Raw genomic sequence first — 13,068 nt, forward strand, 5'->3', positions numbered from 1 at the left:
GACCACCAAAATGCGGAAGACCCCAAACCTCATGTCAGTTGGCAGGAAGAGATCATGGGTGTTGTCTCTCAGAACGAACCTCATGAGAGCATGGGTGTTGTAGATGTTGTCAGTAACCCGGACAACTCTGTTCCTCACCAGGAAGAGACCAGGCAAGACAACAACGCCCATCACCTGGAAGAGAGATCACAGGACAACCCTGATCTTGACCTGGAAGAGAGAACACAGGACAACCCTGATCTTGACCTGGAAGAGAGCACACAATCCCCCAATTCATCATTAGCAGATACACCAGTTCTGAAACCAGGCAGGAGGATATGTCTTGCTCCTATCAAGTTTAATGATGTCGTTACTTTTGACGAACGTCAATTCTTGTCTTCTATCAGTTGTGACGAGGTCTACAAATTAGTCAAAGCAGAATGGTCAGTTTGTGGATATTTATACTAACAAGTTTATTGTTGAGAGTTGTTTTAATTGATTAACTGACTGATATTCATTTCATGTTTTTAATCCGTGAAGCAATGAGACTGAGCTGTTGAATGTGTGTGGGACTAGCATCAAGGGGGGCGAACTTGTAAAGTTCTTTGAGGAAGGTGACAATGGCCTGGGTGACAATGGCCTGGGCATTATCAATGCATTTGTCAAATGCCTCAAGGATGACGATAAGAGTAACGGCTACATCAAACGCAGAATAATTATCCCTCCACAAGACTTGGTAAGTTTTTCTGTTGATAAAGTTATCCATGAACAAGTCCTGAGATCTGTTGATAAAGTTATCCATAAAGTTATCCATGGTGCAGACCAGCGATGGAGTTCTGGAAAGTATTGCGAAAGTGGTTGCTGATCAGGGAATCAGACGTGATGAGAGAATCAGACCGGGAAAACCAAAGCAAATAGAGCAGATTTTCGTAAGTGGTGCAGAATTCTAACGATAATACAATCAACATTCTAATACATGTTAATTTTTGCAGGTATCTTCTCCTACCATTCACCAGCAAGAATGGTTTGTATATTTTGTCGATGTTAGGATGAAAGACCAGATCTCTGTCGTGCACTGCAGCTTATCGAAACATGCTAATGTGATGGAAAACAATGCTGCTGTGATGGAAAACAATGCTAAAATATTCGCGGACCAGCTGGGCAAAGCCTTTGTGCAACAAGGCTGTATCTCGCCATTTTCTGAAATTGCCAAAATAAGGGTGTCATTTACTTCTGTCAGTGCCAAGTTAAGATACAGTGGTTTAGCATCTATGCTTGTCCTTGAGCGGTACAGTGGATCTCAGCACGCCACGGATGAAATTTTTTTTAGTAATTCAATAAAAAGTCAAAAATTTCTGATTTTTTTTAAAAACTTGACCTTTCATTGTACTCGTGAGAAAAGTTCCACAAAAAGAAAATTACTCTTTGACTTGTTTTCAAATAGACATATTTTTGGTCAAAATAGCATGAATAGTGACCTATAATAGCAAATAAATTTCGTCTTTTTCGCCAAGCAAAAGAGCCTACACTTTAAGCAGATTGTGTATAAAATAAAGATGATGTTTGCTTAATAGCTACTTCAGTTATCAAAGATTTTTTTTTGTTGTACCACAGTTGTCCCTTTGTCAAAATTCATATGGTAAGAGCTTATGGTCTCTCGGCCGGATAGGAAGCATATATCATGCAGTTGACTAAGAAGAAGAAGAAGAGGGGAAACCTCGCCTTTGGGCATCTAGACGTGCAGAGGACCGGTCGCCAGCTCCTCTGCCTAGCGGTTTTTGTTCTAGCTACCGTCGGTGCGGTCGTGCTGGGCCCACAAGAGCAGCGCGCAGCTGAGCCGGGCCCAGTTCACCACGAGCCGTGGGAGGGTCTCCCCGATCGTCTGCGCCTTGTCGAGGGAGGCGAGCCCGGCGGCGACGGCTTGGAGGACCAGCGGAAACCTTTCCGCCTCCGACACAACGAGGATGAAGAAGCCCAGGCTCTCCTTGAGGCTCATGTCTTGCGCGTACCGCAGGGGCCCGCTGCAGGTCCTGCGGCCTCAGCACAGGGTGTCCGTCGAGCAGAGACCTTGGATGCAGTGGCAGAGCTTGACATAGATTGTTGAGGGGACCAAAAGGGCAAATATTGCTTAAACTTTGATAATCTTAAAAAATTCAGCTTAACAAATAATAGTGTTGCACATCATTTCTCTAGGGGGGGGGGGGGGGGGGGGGCGTGGCCCCCTTGGCCCTAGTGAACGCACGTTTAGAGGTGCAACAAACTACAGACTTAATCGTGCGTGCAACCATGCGCCATCATAGATGTATTTTAGGATGGATCCACGGTTGGTTGCTTTCTAAAAACGGGATAGTTTCGACTCTACTAATGCAACTGGATATTATAACCTCCACCTGCATTTTTAAGCTCTGTCGATTGTCCCATTCGAACGGTACTCCGCTTACATTGAACTTCTCCATGTAAACTTTCTTAAACGTTTAAGCAAACACATCAATAAATAAATAACTAGCATGCAATAAACTACAGACTTAATCGTGTGTGCCAGCATGCACCAACATAGATGTATTTTAGGATGGATCGACGGTTGCTTGCTTTCTAAAAATGAGATAGTTTCAACTCTACTAATGCAACGACATATTCTAACCTCCACATGCCTTTTAAGCTCCGTCGATTGTCCCATCAGAACGGTATTTGGTCGTCCGCCCATCCACGTGCGGGGTGCGCGTGTGACTTGGACTTGGGACGACGGGCGGCGGCGAGAGGCGGGAGGAGGCGATGATGCTTTTCCATGTGACTGTGAGTGAGGAGCTTCTTGTTCAGTTTGGACTCTGGATGCGGCTCCACTCTTTCAGCTTCCCACCGTAATCAATCAGTTTTTCTAGTCTGACTGTCCAATTCGCACACGGGCCGCGGGTGGAGAGGGAGATGTGGTGAGCAGCAGCTTGCATGCCTTTTTTTTAGTAGTTAAAGAAAATAAACAGCTCGTTCGTTCTTTCTTGCTCTTTGGTAAATACTCCTAGATGGATGGATTAGGTTGATTAATTGAAGATGCATGAGATAAGGCGATTCCAATCCAGTCAAATTCAGTCGGTCAGTGATGTATGTATGTTGTGCTGCGGTGCGCTGTGCTGTGGAGATCAAGAATGCATGGAGCTGAGTTGGATGTAGAACAGGAGCAGCCGCCACTGGAGCTCTCTTCTTCCCCCTCCCCTTCTAACCCAGTAAAACCCTAGCCGAACAGGCCAGTATTGGGCCAGCCCTTTATACCCCCTTTTACCTCCAGCCCGTGGCCCATTCCTCGCTTTTTGAACGCTTAAGTGCGCTCAGCGACCGCTTAGCCAGCATTCAGCGCTAAAGCGGCCGCTAAATCCCGCTTTTTTTTCGCTTAACGCTAGAACTTCCGCCTAGACCAAAAGCGAAGCATTTAGCTGTCGCTTAGCGTTTAAGCGCGCTTAAGCGGCGCCTAAAAACGCTTTCTTATAAAAGGAATTGTCATATAATAAAATGTCTTTACCCCCTGCACCAGATTTACATTACTTCCCAAAGAAAGGACTTTCTTTCGGACGTGGAGTTTCTGTGCGCGAGCACATATAAGCTCGTTATCTGGGACGTTGAGAATCACGTGGGGATCTGAGCTGAGATGTTTGTCGTGGGAATACAGGAGAGTTGGAAATGCGTTCGCGTGTCAGATACGTACGCGGCAGGACCTGATCTGTGGGCCAGAAAAGCGGCTTCCGTCCGTTGTGCGTGCCGGCGACAGGGACGGCGGTTGCAGAGTTCTTTCTGATCCGTGGATCAGATCGTTTGCCGGGAAGTTGGTCCGTGGACCAAGTGGTCTTGCTGTATGATTCTGTTTCGTCTACGGGGAGAGAAGGGGTGAGCGACTGCTTCTGAAGACGAATTCGTGCATAGTAGGGCGACTTGATTTCCCGGACATGGAGTTTCTAATGCTGCCGATAAGCAGGTAAACATCTTGATTTATATGGGTTGTGGGGTGGAGTTTCAGGTTAATATTTTTTGCAATTTGATTTCTCCCCACTCTTCTGTGCGCATATGCCGGGATCCAGATTCCCCTTCATTGAGGACGTTGACGAGAGTTCAACCCCAATGGATCTGGTGGAGTACGGCCCAAAAGGGTTGAATTCGGCTGCGGTTAGTTATTGATGGTCCGTGGTAGGGTACTATTGCACATATTACACATTGATGGTCCGTGGTTAGCTGGAAAAAAAAATTAGGTACCTGCAGAAGCTGACTCACGAAGGCTATTTAAAAAAGAACTTTTATGGCGTAAACGTTGGAAATCCCCACTGTATTTCAGCGCTTTAGTTATTGCAGGCTGAGTATTGGAGCAGCTCCACCTTGCCGGACACCGTGCTCTCCGTGCATGTCTGCGTTCAAGAAACCGGTGAGTGGTTTTGTGGAGAACCCTATAGAAAATGTGATTATGCCGGACATTGGGACAAGTTTGACTCGCTGAGAGAAGTTTATGATTTATACAATCTCTATTATTTGGAGAAAGAGTTTGGGATAAGATATGGCAAGAGCAGGCACAACCACTCACTGTCGCCTCATTTTGGAGAGACAAAACACTAGCCATCTCTCAAGCACATTGATGTGTACAACCAAGACTTGAAAACTATTTATTGACTTCGTGGAGCTTTTTTTCTTTGAAATTTTTAAGAAATAAAACTATCAAGTTTGGTCAGTACATATATCACCTTGTGGATTTATTTTGTCTTTCTAAAGATTTCAGTTGAGTTATGTTGCCTGCTAATGTGTGAATGCAAATTCAGCCATGGCTTTGCAAATGAATGGCAGAGTTTGATGGGAATCGATGTATGTAAAATCGGAAAGCGCAATGTTGTTATGTGCTTACGTACTTCTATTTGTGTTGGTAGATCATTTTTGTTTGATTCTCCTACATATTTAAACTATGCATCTTATTCCCTGGCTTCATATAATTTCGTCTAACAGGTGTTCTGCTATGCCTTATTATGGCAATTGGAATATGTGCACTAATCCTTGGGTTTATGGCCTATGCATCTTATTTGGACATACTACTGCATCATCAGTTAAAGTGTGTATCTTCTGCAGTTTCACTTCCACAATCACATTAATACACGTTGAAGTACTCATATTATGCGTTCTCATTTTCACGGAGGTGGAACCAGAATGGTTGGACCTGTAGTAAAGCTTCTACTTCTTATTGATTCCACTGTGACCTTGATCTTATGGTTAATTTTTGGCATCTCAGGAAGTGCTTTTGCTGGATTATTATATGGTTTTCCAGCACAAATAATGACCCACATTTGATGCAGTAGGAGAAGGCAAAGAAAAGCCATTTGTTCAATTCTTCGTGGTACATTTTTTCTCTTTATCAAGCATGCTATCTGTTTGTGTTTATAACATTTCTGCTTTGTTACAACATATTTTACATTTTTCTTACCATCTCAAAACAGTATGATGGAACATGGAGTACTATTATTGGATACAGTGGTCACTGATTTGAAAAACATTATTTCCACTCCTATTTTTCAGTTATGGATGATCTTCGCTTTCAGAGACCTCCTGAAGTCCTGATGGAAATCCATATGAGATAAGATTTGCTCTTTGTTTATGTCTGGTAGCGCTTTACCTTTGTGCCTCAAGATCACAGAACTTTTCTATGTTACCTTCCCTCTTTGGTCCTTTTAACATGTATGACCCTTTATTCTTGACCTCGGAGCTGAGAGAAACGAGCCCGACACCTCACATCACATCACGCCCCTTTTGTTGATCGACGACCAGAACCTCATACATCACTCCTGATGAGATCTCTGTAGTGTAGCTATTCTGTCGTGGTCATAGAGGGTGATTCCACCTTAACCACTTCCGATACGACTCTATCGTGCAACCCCTCAAGTGTGAACCTCGAGGGTGGTTCCTCCTACGTTCACCTTGATGATTACATCGAGTGGAATCCATCGAGGGTGGTTCCTCAGGGTTCCCCTTGGTGTTGGACACACAGTTACTATGGTTACTATGACTTTACCCTGAACCATGTTACTAAAGATGGGTCGGCCCTGAGGGGTACCCCCGCGAGCTTAATTGCGAGTGATGTGGAGTCGGGTTGACCTGGAAGGTGCCCGCGAGATAATTACGAGGCGTGGCCAGGCATTCTTAGCCCTTGCCGCAAGTCCTCGAGACGGGGCGACGGGGTCACATCTTTCGTGAGTCTCTGCTTGTTACTGTGCGTTCCTAATCCATTACGATTTGGATATTTGATCCGAGGGGCCTCTGGCCTAATAGCACTAACCATCACGTGGGCATAGTATGTGCGTTCTGCGTCGTATGCATCAGCCGAAGCTTAATAGACGTCAGCGACTGAGCGGCGCGCGTCGGGTTGGACTGCGTAAGCTCCTGCCTTTTTAAGGAGGTAGCTAGGTCTGCTCACCGGCCGCGTACGCAACGTGCAAAAGTTCCCGGGGCGATGGCCCATGACCCCTGGGGGCATAGGTTTATTCCGGCGTGCTGACCTCTCTATTAGGCCTAGGTCGAGTTGCGCGTATTGTTTGGCCGAGGCCGGGCATGACCCAAGAAAGTGTGTCCGGTCGGAGTTAATCGAGCGTGGTGGGTAAGTTGGTGCACCCCTACAGGGAAGAAAACATCTATCGATAGCCTGTCCTACGGTAACGGACGCTCGAAGTTGTATCCCGATCGATACAACTAGAACTGGATACTTGTGATGAGAAATGGATAGTATGGCTCTGGGATTGCTTTCTCGTAGGGGGTCGAGGAAGGATCTCTGGGCGAGGTTGATGACACTACTACTACTTTACTTTATGCTACTCTTATCTCTTCTGATACCATAAGATGCTTGGAGCTGCTTGAATATGCTGAAGATGCTAGTCTTCGATAGGGCTAGGCCTTCTCTCTATTCTGGCATTTCTGCAGCCCAGTCCACATATACATCCTTCCTTTGATAATGGTGCATATGTAGTGTAGATCCTTGCTTGCTGAGTACTTCGGATGAGTACTCACGTTTGCTTTGCTTTCTTTTTTTCCCCATATCCGTTTGATGCAACTAGATGACGGAGCCCCTGAGACCGCTGCCATCGCCGACGACTACTACTACCCTGAGGGTACCTACTACCACGTGACGGACGCCGACGACCAGGAGTAGTTAGGAGGCTCCCAGGCAGGAGGCCTTGCCTTTCCGATCGATGTTGCTTTTGTGCTAGCCTTTTTAAGGCAAACTTGTTTAACTCATGTCTGTGCTCAGATAATGTTGCTTCCGCTGACTCGTTTCTATTCAAGCTTATGTATTCGAGCCCTCGAGGCCCCTGGCTTATAATATAAAGCTTGTATTATTTTAATTTGTGTCTAGAGTTGTGTTGTGATATCTTCCCGTGAGTCCCTGATCTTGATCGTACACATTTGCGTGTATGATTACTGTACAATTGAATCGGGGGCGTCACATAGGAGTGATGTCTACTACACAACCTTCTTCTTGTAGACGTTGTTGGGCCTGCAAGTGCACAGGTTTGTAGGACAGTAGCAAATTTCCCTCAAGTGGATGAACTAAGGTTTATCAATCCGTAGGAGGCGTAGGATGAAGATGGTCTCTCTCAAGCAACCCTGCAACCAAATAACAAAGAGTCTCTTGTGTCCCCAACACACCCAATACAATGGTAAATTGTATAGGTGCACTAGTTCGGTGAAGAGATGGTGATACAAGTGCAATATGGATAGTAGATAAAGGTTTTTGTAATCTGAAATAATAAAAACAGCAAGGTAACTAAGGATAAAAGTGAGTGTAAACGGTATTGCAATGATAGGAAACAAGGCCTAGGGTTCATACTTTCACTAGTGCAAGTTCTCTCAACAATAATAACATAATTGGATCATATAACTATCCCTCAACATGCAACAAAGAGTCACTCCAAAGTCACTAATAGTGGAGAACAAACGAAGAGATTATGGTAGGGTACGAAACCACCTCAAAGTTATTCTTTCCAATCAATTCGTTGAGCTATTCCTATAAGTGTCACAAACAGCCCTAGAGTTCGTACTAGAATAACACCTTAAGATACAAATCAACCAAAACCCTAATGTCACCTAGATACTCAAATGTCACCTCAAGTATTCGTGGGCATAATTATACGATATGCATCACACAATCTCAATTCATCTATTCAAACCAACACATAGAACCTCAAAGAGTGCCCCAAAGTTTCTACCGGAGAATCACGACGAAAACGTGTGCCAACCCATATGCATAGGTTCCCAATGTCACGAAACCCGCAAGTTGATCACCAAAACATACATCAAGTGGATCAATAGAATAACCCATTGTCACCACGGTTATCCCACGCAAGACATACATCAAGTGTTCTCAAATCTTTAAAGACTCAATCCGATAACATAATTTCAAAGGGGAAACTCAATCCATTACAAGAGAGAAGAGGGGGAGAAGAAACATAAGATCTAACTATAATAGCAAAGCTCGCGATACATCAAGATCGTGCCAAATCAAGAACACGAGAGAGAGAGAGAGAGAGAGAGAGGGAGAGAGAGAGAGATCAAACACATAGCTACTGGTACATACCCTCAGCCTCGAGGGTGAACTACTCCCTCCTCGTCATGGATAGCGCCGAGATGATGAAGATGGCCACCGGTGATGGGTTTCCCCTTCGGCAGGGTGCAGGAACGGGCTCCCGAGAGGTTTTTGGTGGCTACAGAGGCTTGCGGCGGCGGAACTCCCGATCTATCTTCTGTTCTGGAAGTTTTTCGATACGTAGGTATATATGGGTGAAAGGAGAATGTTGGTGGACCGAAGGGGGGCCACGAGGCAGGGGGCGCGCCCCCCACCCTCGTGAGCACCTCCCTTCTTTCATGACGTGCACTCCAAGTCCATCGGGTGGCTTTCCTTCCAAAAATAACTTCTCCAGTTGATTTCGTTCCGTTTTGACTCCGTCTGATATTCCTTTTCCTCGAAACACTGAAATAGGCATAAAACAGCAAATCTGGGCTGGGCCTCCGGTTAATAGGTTAGTCCCAAAAATAATATAAAAGTGGATAATAAAGCCCAATATTGCCTAAAAGAGTAGATAAAGTAGCATGGAGCAATCAAAAATTATAGATACGTTGGAGACGTATCAAGGAGTAGTTCTAGGAATAGTTTCAGTATAAGACTATTGCTGATGTTAAGTTTCATAGGACTTGTTGTTGATGCTATGTTTCAGTTCATTAACTAAACTTTTCGGTTACACTATATAGGACCTTCTTTCTTCTTGATCTCTTCTTCTTTCTTCTTGCTCTAGAGTAAATTCATTTAGTGTAGGACTTGTTGTTTGCTTATTGCTGCTCGGTGTAGGACTTGCTTGCTGCTATTTAGTAAGGCTTGAGTAATTTGGTGTAGGAATATTGTTGTTGTGTTTCTTCCAATGCTTAGTAGAGTAATTTATTGAAATTGCAATATAATCAGTTAAGTTTGCAATCTGATTTGCTTGTAGTAAGAAAATTAGTCTCTTCTCTGTAGTAGTGCTCTTGTCTCTCTTCTCTTCTCTTCTCCGCAGTAGTGCTCTAGATGAATTCAGATAATTAAAATTTTCCTTTAATTTTAGTTAACTAAAACATTTGCAGGTAATTAAAACAAAATGAAACTATTCAGTTAATTTAAAGCAAATGAAGCCTTTTTAGATAATTGTAATTAATTGAATTTTTCCTTTAATTTTAATTAACTAAAACTCTTCCTTTAAATTTATTCAACTCAAACCTTTTCAATTAATGAAAACTAAATGGAACTTTTTAGTTAATTAAAACTAAATGAAACCTTTTTACATAATTTTAATTAACTAAAACTTTTCCTTTAATTTTAATTAATTGAAACTTTTCCTTTAAGTTTAATTAACTATAACTTTTTTAGTTAATTAAAACTAAATGAAACTTTTTAATTAATTAAAACTAAATCTATGAGCCCTTTTCAAATAATTAAAACTAATCAGAACTTTCCCTTTAACTAAAACTAAATGAAACCTTTTCAATTAATTAAAATTAAATGGAAACCTTTTTAGTTAATTAAAATTTAAAGGAAAACATTTCCTTTAGTTTTCCGATTGTACTCCTCTCCTATTCCACTCCTTTCTTCTCCTCTCCTCCTAAGAAAATCAGAGTATTCATAAATCAGAGAAAATTCAGAAACTTGGAGTAATTTCAACAAAGACTTTAGAAAAAAAAGAAAATTCAAAAACTTTGCAAACATATACTCTAACATACTGCAACATACTCATGATCACAAGGACACATCACAACAAGGAGTTGAACATACTGCAACATACTCCACACAAATAATCACAAGGATGCAACATAACATGCATCTTAGCCTCACCATAAGCCTTTCCCACAAGCATCATAGCCTCATCGCAAGCATGTCCCACAAGCAATGAACACTGTAGGCCTCTCCCACAAGCAACAAGCATCACAAGCTTCTTAGTACACTTTCTTCTTCCATTAGTGAACTTCCTCCATTAGACCTAGATTCTGTAGGGCATTACATAAACTTCTCGAGGGCATGAAAGTCTTGGAGGTAGCAGCCCAGGATTCTCAAGCATTTTTTGTTCATGTATGACATTTTATACCCATTGCCCCCTCCATGGTTCAAGACTTCAATCATGCAAGCCTATAGAGTTAGGAAAATTATGTTCAACTTATAACTCATAGCCATCAAATTCCTCAAACACACCCTTAATAAGATCTTGTGGTGTTCTAGGGCTTAGACAATTTGCCATAGATTGTAATGAGTTGAAAAACCCAAGGTCAAGCACATTCAAATCAGGACTGTTGGCAGGCTTTTGTATTAGTTTGATGGCCAGTCCAGTTCTTGCAACATCTGCTAAAAATTCTAGGCTATTAGGAAAGATGTGGGGCTTGACATTGTCTTGCTATATGTAGATGGTTTGCCCAACATCATTTTCAGGCCAAACAACTTCTATTGCTGGCAACACCTTCTCTATTAGGAGCTCTCTCATCACTTGCATGTTGACTTTTATTGACTTTGTCTCCATTTCCCTCTAGGCCTATTATCATTTCAACTCTCAGTAGGAACTTCTTTTACAAATGGCCAAATACCATTTTTTCCAGAAAATGTCTCATTTCCTTCACTATCAAACCTTGGTCTAGCAACAACAGTTAGAAACATCACATTTCGAATACAATTGTTGCTTTGTATAGGTCTCATAGGATCTTCTCATCATCCAGCAGATAATAGGTCTTGTTTTTTCTGGTCATGTTAAACCATTTTTCATCAATATGCACAATATTGTGCATAGTGTTGAATTTAGGCCTTGCAGTTCCTATTGCTTCTCATCAAGCATTCGCAGGAAAAATTTCAGCATCACAGAATTTGTATGCCTCTTTATTAGCTTCGCCTTGAACTTTCTGTAGAGTGTGGTCAGGGTACATCCCGGTTGGCAAGCTAGTGACCTGATAGTAGACCTCTTGTTGAGTGAGATTGTAGGGATATGCTCTTGTTCTTGGGCTTCTTCCACATCTTTCCTTTTTTCTGATTGGAAACATCCACCTCCAAACCTTGTGCAATTTGCTTCATTGCCTTTTGCCAAATTCTCCATATACTCCTAATATCTACCTTAAAAATTGTGCAATGTATTTCTTATCATTTCTCTTGAACTTGCCACCTTTGCTCATACACACTACAGGCAATGCCATGTATGCAACATATTTTTTGCTGGTCAGTGAGGGTTTTCCTTTTCTAACTGCTTGCTCAACACTTGCAACAAGAAACGCAACAAAGAAAAATATTACTCCTACTAAAATGATCATGTAAAAGGGCAACTAAAATGATCATGTAAACTTTCAAATATTACTACCTAACAAACTGAAAATATTCAGTTAACTAAAAATATCGAGTTAACTGAAAATACTAAATAATATTCAATTAATACTCCAGTTAAAGATACTCCACGATCTTCCACGATGTTCAGTTTGCTAGGGAGTAGTGTATTCTTCAGTTAATGCAAATACTCCATGATCTTACTTGGAATACATTAAAATCAAGGTCAAGCACATTCAAGCACATCATCCATGATTTTTCAGTTTACTTGGAGTAGTGTTTTCTTCCTATTAATAGGATTAGTGTTTTCTTCCTGTTAATGCTAGTGTTAATGCTCTTCAAGCTAGTAGCGGTTTACTAGGAGTAGTGTTTTCTTCCATTCAAGCACATCATCAACAATCATTTACTTGGAGTAGGGAGTAGTGTTTTCTTCTTGTTAATGCTCTTTCATGGATCAAAGTAATGCTTTCTGCAGTTTAGTTATCTCAGAAATTTCAGTTAATGATCAAAGTAGTGCTACTCATTTGACAAGAGTATGCTCACCAGGATCATCATGATCTTCCATGTTGAAGTCACCAAGATCTTCACCAAGATCAACATTGCCTCCTCAAGGTATGCATGTGTCCTCTTCTTCAGGTGGAGTGCAATTGAAGTCGAATTCCATGCTTCACTGTCTTTCCCCTCTTGTAGGGTGCCGTATCAGAGGATCTGGATCTGGAGTTGATGCTCGGGGTTGGGGATGGAGATGGCTTCACCTGCCTGTGCCTTTGCCTGGAGTTGTACCTACCTCCGCCTGGAGCGGCGCTTCTGTCTTGAGCTACACCTGCGGCTGCGTGGAGTATCTGCTAGAGTTGGAGAGGGCGAAGGAGGAGGGTGAATCTGCTGCTGGCTGCGGAGGAGGAGGGCGAAAGAGGAGGTGGAGCTGCTGGCTGGCTGGATCTGGACAGAGGACGAAGGAAGGGGTGGTAGAGGAGGGAGGCAGAGGCGGAGGTGGGAGGTAGGAAAGGGGCGGAATTCAAATTCTAGGCGGGGAGTAACCTGGTCTTTTTTTTCCTTGTTTTTCACCTGGTTGAAGAATTTCTCGAGCGACATATATTTCGAAACAGAGGGAGTACAACTTTGTTGCTAGGGATAATCACTGAAAGAACGAATGCCTTATCATTATATTAATAAACAACTGAAATATTCCCATGAAGGCCAAAATTATTTGATTGGGGTCACCCGTGTTACATAGTATCACTTACTTCGCTGCTCGGGCGGAG

The sequence above is a fragment of the Triticum aestivum genome, chromosome 1B (assembly GCF_018294505.1).
Source record: "Triticum aestivum cultivar Chinese Spring chromosome 1B, IWGSC CS RefSeq v2.1, whole genome shotgun sequence".
NCBI classification, from domain to species: domain Eukaryota; kingdom Viridiplantae; phylum Streptophyta; class Magnoliopsida; order Poales; family Poaceae; genus Triticum; species Triticum aestivum.